Genomic DNA, 8,004 nt, shown 5'->3' on the forward strand with positions numbered 1-8,004 from the left:
TCAGGGGATATGAATAAATGTCAATACTAAGATAACAAAAGCTAAAAAGGTTTAGTGAAACAATGGAAACAGTTCAAAACATGAGGATAGGACTCAATAAAGAGTTATAATCTCTGAAAAAAAGCTAAACTGGAATAAATGTTGAAAACGTAAGAAAGGGAGATTGAAGGTTCAGAGAAAAGCTGTACCAATAGATTGTATCAAGGGGAATAGAGAATATGAGGTCTCTAAGAGAAGAGCTGGATCACTCAAAGGAAATATTAAATCTAAAAACCCAAGTGATGGAACAAGAAGGAACTCTGGAACATAATAAAAGAACAAGCCTGCAAGCAGTAGGTATAAAAGAAGGAGGAGAAATCAAATCTATGTGAATCCTAACATTCTACCTTCTGTATGGAATAAGGTTAGATATCAACAACAAAGAGATAGCAGAAAGTATACAAACTCATGGAAACTGAACAACACACTGCTTAATGAAAAGGTGGTAAAGGAAGAAATGAAGAAGGGAATTTAAAAATTTTTACAATTGAATGAAAATAAAAATAACACTATGATAGAATAAATATGATAAAGTCTTAAAAAATACACAATCTATGAGAAACAATAAAGGTATCCTAAGGCAATGTTTACAGCTCTAAGTGGCTCTAATACAAAACCTCATATTAATAACTTAATGATGTATCTGAAGACTTTGGAAAAAGAAGAACAAAAAAACATCCAAAAGGAGACAAAAAGAAATTATCAAAATTACTGAAACAGAAAAGAAAAGTGGAGGCAAACAATTAATAAAATGAAAATTGGTTCTTTGAAAAGTTTAACAGTTGCCAAATCTTTAACCAAAAGAGAGAAGACCTAAATAATAAAATTAGAGATGAGAATTAGAATTAAAACAGATTGTAAAGAAAGACAGAGAATCATAAGAATATTCTTTTAAATATATATTCCACTAAACTGAAAATCTTAAGGAAATTGATAAATCTAAAGATTTACATGGGGCTGGAGAGATGGCTCAGCAGTTAAAACCACTGACTGCTTTTCCGAAGATCCTGAGTTCAAATCCCAGCAACCACATGGTGATTCACAACCATCCGGAATGAGATCTGATGCCCTCTTCTGGTGTGTCTGAAGACAGCTACAATGTACTTAGATATAATAATAAATAAATCTTTGGGCCAGAGAGAACAGGGCCAGAGTGAGCGGGGTCGATCAAAGTGAGTGGGGCCAACTGGAGAGAGCAGTGGTCCTGAATTCAGTTCCCAGCAACCACATTACAACCATCTGTACCGCTACAGTATACTCACATACATAAAATAAATAAATAAATCTAAAGGTTTACATGACCTACATAAATTAAATAAAGATGAAGTAATTAGTATAGTAATTAGATTCATAAAAAAAAAATCAATGAGATAGAAGCAGTAATTAAAAATCTCCTAACTAAAAAGAAAGCCTACTATCAAATAAATACAGTGCAGACTTTCCCCAGATCTTCAAAGAACAAAATATGCTTCAAATTACTCATAAAAACAAAAAGGAACACTTCTAAATTTTTTTATGGAGCCAATATTCCCCAGATACTAAAATTACACAAGGGTCTAACAAAAGAGAAAATTATAGGGCAATTTTTCTCTAATGAACGTAGATACAAATATTGTCAATTAAATACTTACAACCGCCGGGCGATGGTGGCACACACCTTTAATCCCAGCACTTGGGAGGCAGAGACAGGTGGATTTCTGAGTTTGAGACCAGCCTGGTCTACAGAGTGAGTTCCAGGACAGCCAGGGCTATACAGAGAAACCCTGTCTCAAAAACAAAAACAAAAACAAAAACAAACAAACAAAAAACAAACAAACAAAATAAACCCTTACAACCAATTTCAAGAGCACACGAAAAAGATTATCCATGCCAGAAACCCTAACTAAGACAGAAATCAGCTTCAGGCCATGGGGTATTGCTGTATAGTCCTTACCTGATCATGTGTTTTTAGAAAGATTGTGTTTTCATTTGAACTTTGGTTTGGAAAAGCCATTGAAGTTTTGGAGTTCAGTGTGCTGTTCTACAGATGTGGAAGATGAGAATGTACAGAGCAACATAGACAATGGACTTGGATGTATAGTGGGTGGTTCTAATGCTAAGGTCCTGCTCTCCAATTGGTTCTTGATCTGTCAGTAAAGAAAGTTATGGGCCAATTGCTGGGCAAAAGAGATAGGCAGGACTTCCTGGTCCTTAGAGGAGGAGAAAGGAACACAGGAATGAGAACAGTGTTCACCAGTATCTTGGAGAGAGGAGAACCAGGCAACCATGTGAGGTCTCACGAGGAGCTGGGGCCTGTGGCTACTACTCAGGCAAGTGGCCAGCGATGTTTGGCAGAGACTACATGGGACTAGCTTCTGAAGTTTAGGACAGGTGGGAGAGGTAGTGAATGTGAGATCTTAAAACAGAGTGGCCACATGGGCTGCTCCTACTGGTGAGTGGTCAGGGTAGTTTAGCCACTGAAGTTTAGGGCACATGGGAGAGGCAGAGATAAGAAATTGATAAGGACATGCTTTTTCTGGTGGGAGAGAGTGGTGTCCAGCAATTGTGCCAAGAAGGCAAGTTGAAAACGAACAACTGTGTGTCTGTGTCTTTTATCCAAAGATTTAAGGGAAGCTGGGAGGGGGCTGGTAGCACAGTCACTTCCCAGAGCTAAAGGTGGGTAGAGTGTAAAACTAATCACAACACTTGGATGTCAGGATACTGACATAAATACAGACACATTAATCAATGAAATAGAATTGATGAGTTGGATGTCATTAAAGAGTAGAAAGTGGGAGGAATTTTTGCTACCTCCTCATCTGACAAGGGTTTATTTTCCAGAATACACACAAAATTAAAAACAAAAACAACTTTGCAGTTAGAGATGGCTAAGAGTGGCCCCTAAGTGGTTAGGAGCACTTTCTACTCCTCCTGAAGAGAACTTGAGTTTGGTTCCCAGCACCTAATCTGAGTCCTGCTCATCCATATTTACTGCAGCAGTATTCACAGACAGACAAGTAATAGAATTAATCTATGTCTCTATCAACAGATGAGTAAGTTAAATGTCCTATGTGTACACAATGCAGTTCCATCTGACCACAAAGAAAAGTGAAATCATGTCAAATACAGGAAATATATAGAACTAGAGATCACATTAGACAAAATAAAGCACAGTTAGACAACAAAAATATTGCATGTTTTCTCCTCTCTACAGAACCCATACTTTAAAATAATAACATGAAAACCGGAAGAGGGACTATTTAAGAAGGGACCAGAAGGAGGGAAGAGTGAAGGACACAGCAGGATGGGAGGAGGGAGTATGAGCAAAATGCCTAACACACAAGATTAAAGATGTAATAATGAAACCACTGCTTAGCATTGCAAATACAACAGGCTGATAAAAGAGGAAGCACAAAAAGCTCTAGTAGAAATTTCTCTAAAATAAATGTGTAACTTATACATGACTTCGTGTGGCTTTTAATGCAGAAAAGGCATTTATTCTTATGCCAGCTGAAATACATTAAATTGGCATATATCAAGAACCTGTCACAAACCAGTACCTACTGCCAGGAGTTTGGAGATAACTCCATGGCCACAGGAAGTTGCTGCAACACGACCACATACCTTGTGTGGACCCTACTGAACATTTATTCTATAAGCAATTCAAACAGCAAATGCTGATTCCAGGACCTGAGGTGTTCAGTGAGGTCCAAGGTTCCAGTGGGTATACCTGTACTGACATGCATTTGAATCTTGACTGCAACCTTCCTTCCAATTCCATTAGGCCTATAGGGGTGTGGTCAGCAGGTCCAGGGCCTGCATAATAATTCATGACTTAGAGAAAGATTCAGCATAAATTGCTAAACACCAGAAATGAGAAACAAATCAAACAACCCCTTTCAAGATGCATCTGTTTTCATTTTTAATGCAAGAAAAATATTTTAAAGCTACCACAACCTTTCCTTGCTAGATAGCTGACAATTAGATGAAACTCTTTAGCTCTGTCTTGTGTAAGAACCTTCTGTACCACTAGCCAGACATCCTAACACTCAGGAGAGGGTTGTTCATAACTCTCTCCAAGTCCACGAATACACAGTCCACACAAAGGCCAAGAGCAAAGCATGCTCTCACAAGGTTTTCTGTTCCCTTATACAGTACTGAGAAACATGTCAATCATTAAATATGCAGTATTTTTACCAATGTTGCAATGGTAAAAATGGTGACTTAGTAAATAACTGTACATAAAATAAAACTAGACTGAGTTAAAAATTACAAAACAAGATACAATATAAACCAGTGCATGCCATGACACAAGATTAAAAAAAAAAAACATACCTTACCATGACAGGATATTTAACATGTGAATAATCACATTTTATACACATCTGTTTAGTAATATCAACTTAGAACTTCATTTGGATAATATATTAACTAGATGGCAGGAATAGAATGTGTGTTTTACTATTTTTATAGTTCAAAAAAATGATCTTTGTTAGTTGTGTTTAACTGCCATCTAGAGTTAAAATGAATCCATTTCTTTTCTTCTCTGTTGCTAATCTCCAAATTTTAGGAATACAAGCCGTGGTGTTTAACCCCTGTTTCATAATGAGCAAATTCTCAAGACTCCAGATTTCCAAGGGCTAACTAATCATTCAACTTGCCAATCATGGTGAACATCCCCACCTGTTGCAACCATCATAGGTTGACTAACAGGTGAGATTTACATTTAATCTAGCTAATATTCTATTTGCTGTATAATCTTGTGGATGAGCAACCTGGTATGTATTTGGGCTCAGAAAGCTACATCAAAAATTATGTATGTTATAGTCTTTCTATTGTCTACAATTTCCACTTTTCTCAGAATTTAAGAAAATCAGACTAAATAAAGACATTAAAAAGTGATTTCATGATAGGCATTGGTGACACATGCCTTTAATTCCAGCACTTGGGAGGCAGAGGCAGATAGGTTTCTGAGTTCAAGGCCAGCCTGGTCTACAGAATGAGTTCCAGGACAGCCAGGGCTACACAGAGAAATCCTGTCTCAAAACAACCCCTACCCTCACCAAAAAAAAAGTAATTTCATTTTAATCTCTGAAGAATATGACTATAAAAATTATGGTTGCCTGTTGTGGTGGCGTACACCGGTAGGATTTACTGAAGGAGGCAGAGGCAGGAGGATCACGGGTTTGAGGCCAGCCTGAGCTACACATTTTAAAAATTACGGGCTGGCAAGATGGCTCAGTAAGTAAATGTACTTGCTGCCAAACTAGGTCATCCATGTTCAAGCTCCAGTACTCAGAAGAAAAAAAATACATACACGTCATCCTCTGACCCCATACATGTGCCACACATATACATGTGGATGCATACATGCACACGTGCGCACACCCACATGCATGCCCACACACACCACACTAAATGGATGAAAAAATTTAAAGTTCCAATTTAATTGAATTTTAATGCTATTATGCTGAGTGACATTTGTCCAAAAATTTGAAGAGTTTATAAGATTGAACCACGTGTGCAATTCACTTCAAAATCATTTTAAAAAGGGGAAGGATACATTTAAAAGTAAAATCAAATTTGAAAGTTTAATTCAATGTACCATCAAAAAAGGGAGTATATTCACATGAAATCTTCATTCATCTAAAACATTTGTTTTCATATAAATAAATGACACAGGACTTTTTTCAACTACTTCAAATGCATGAAACTATGATAGCCTTCCTTCCTGACAAAATTTTATTGTATCATTAGATCATAAATAAACTGAAATGTAGTAAAATTGCAATTCCCGTGGTTTTGTTGTTTAAGGAAATAAGCAGGAAAATTTTCAAGTGTATGCATACAGTAAATAATATTGTTTAAAAACAAACAAAAATAGACCAAAACAAAGTTATCTTTCAGTTACTCAGAGCCTTGAAAGTTTTCATTGAACTTAACTGCAGAAGACAATGCGTATCAACTCCTCAAGCACCAGCTGAGTGGGTGCCCAATTACCTGCTCAGTGGTGAACTAGTGAATAGAAAAACTTCAAAAAAAGAAACAAGCAGGAAGGCAAGAAGTAGAAAATACCCACTTTAGGGAAATCCTGTATCAGCATGTGTAGACTAGTAGAGAGGTATTAGGAGCCAGCAGAAAATCAAAGTCCCAGGGCTGGAAAATGTTCAGAGATTATAGACAGCTAGAAGGCTATCAGAATAAGACAGACAGACAGATAAACAGAGCTTTAAATGAATGGATTTGGGGAGTGACGATCATACATATTTAACAAGTATAAAATATAGAAATGTGTTACTAAGATTTGTCACATATGCATTAAAAATTTTAATGCTTTCTCCAATCAGTTTTAGAACTGGTGAGATTTTTTCAGTTCCATTTCCCAAGAAGGAAAGGGGCTCATGGGACCTCCCACCAGAAATCTCGCAAGTTAAACATGGTCCTGTCAACAAAATGGGATCACTTCAGCCAACAATGTCTTCAACACAGACAGGTACCTGCTGTAATCATGATTTCTCTATTGTAGCATTTTGTCTGATTGGGCCTAGATAGATACTTGATTAATTAGTAAGAGCCCCTAAAAAGGGCTGTGCCTATGAATCAGGAGCCAATTTAAATAACCTTTGTATATATTTTGAGTGTAAAACATTTTCCATGGTAAAACAGACAAAGTATGAGTAGAGAACAGGTAAAATTCTATGGATTCTATTTCAAAGGGAATAAAAACAGATATTTTGGGCCCATTTTACCAAATTCATGAACTAAGAAAACCCAATCCCACTATTTTCTAAACATTTGATAATTTCAAAGGGTCTTTAAAAAAATCTCTGCAGTATATGTAATGTGTTAATTCTGGAACTAGAAAAAAAACAAACCAACAACAACAACAAAAACCAACAAACCAACCAACAAACAAACAAACAAACAAAAAACCAGGAGTCCACAATTGTCCAAATTAAAGCAAGTTGTATTTGAATGCAGTCTAGGCTGGCCAACCAGCTGTCTCCTCTAAATTGGGGTTTGCAGCCTCCACTGGCTTTTTGAAGTTCTTTTTGTAGGAGAGATAGTGTTCACAGTGGGTGAGAGAGTTGATTTACTCATCGTTAAGAGGATACAATGAGAAGGGAGGGACAAAGGTAGAGACAGGCAAAAAGTGAATGGGGTTTCAAGCAGTCACAAAGGCATAGATAAACTTCAGTGAATGGGGACTACAAGCAGTCTGCATCAGACCAGGAATTTACTCTTGATTGCAAGTAGAGGACATAATTAGCAGGGATGAACTAACTAAGAGACGTAGCTTCTAGCTAGCAAACTGTTCTAACTATAAATAGAATTCTCATCCTGCAAGGTATGTTCCCTGTTTTGGTCTTATTTCAACCTGAGAGGTATCTGTTGCTGCCTTGGTCTCACAAAATTAACCTGTAAGCCCCACCTGCCTAGGAACAAGGTGACTTCCTGGAATGCTGGGAATTGTCGTTCTTAAAGAAAAACAAAACAAAACAAAAAACAAAGCCTTGTAAGAAAGTACTGTGACTTACAAGTTTATCCTCATAACCCTGCAACACATGCAACATTCTCAGGTGGGAAATTCCAGGGAACAGTCCTGACTGAGGTCTTTCTCTTAATGTTAAATATTTAGTAAAGCTTGCTTTAAATTTGGCCCCAAATGGTGGAGTTGTTTTTTCTGGTGAATCTCAAGATTAGTATATACACCAGAATTTCCTGTCAGTACCTTAGAGTGTTGGAAATAGTCAGTTTTTCCTTTTTTTTTTTTCCCCTCCATAAAGTTCTTGCTCTGCCATTTTCATCAATTTCTCCTTGTTCTCTCTGTTCTCTAGACTCACCTTCTCTAATAATCTTTCTGTCTATTACTGTCAAGCTTCTGTGTTAAAAATTCTCTAGCACCAGAAATATAATCTACAAGACTGGTAAAAATAGAAGAAAGAATTCTTCTCAATGTTTTCTACACCCTTAGCATTAGCCGAG

This window comes from Mastomys coucha, unplaced genomic scaffold (genome assembly GCF_008632895.1).
Source record: "Mastomys coucha isolate ucsf_1 unplaced genomic scaffold, UCSF_Mcou_1 pScaffold10, whole genome shotgun sequence".
In the NCBI taxonomy this organism is placed as follows: domain Eukaryota; kingdom Metazoa; phylum Chordata; class Mammalia; order Rodentia; family Muridae; genus Mastomys; species Mastomys coucha.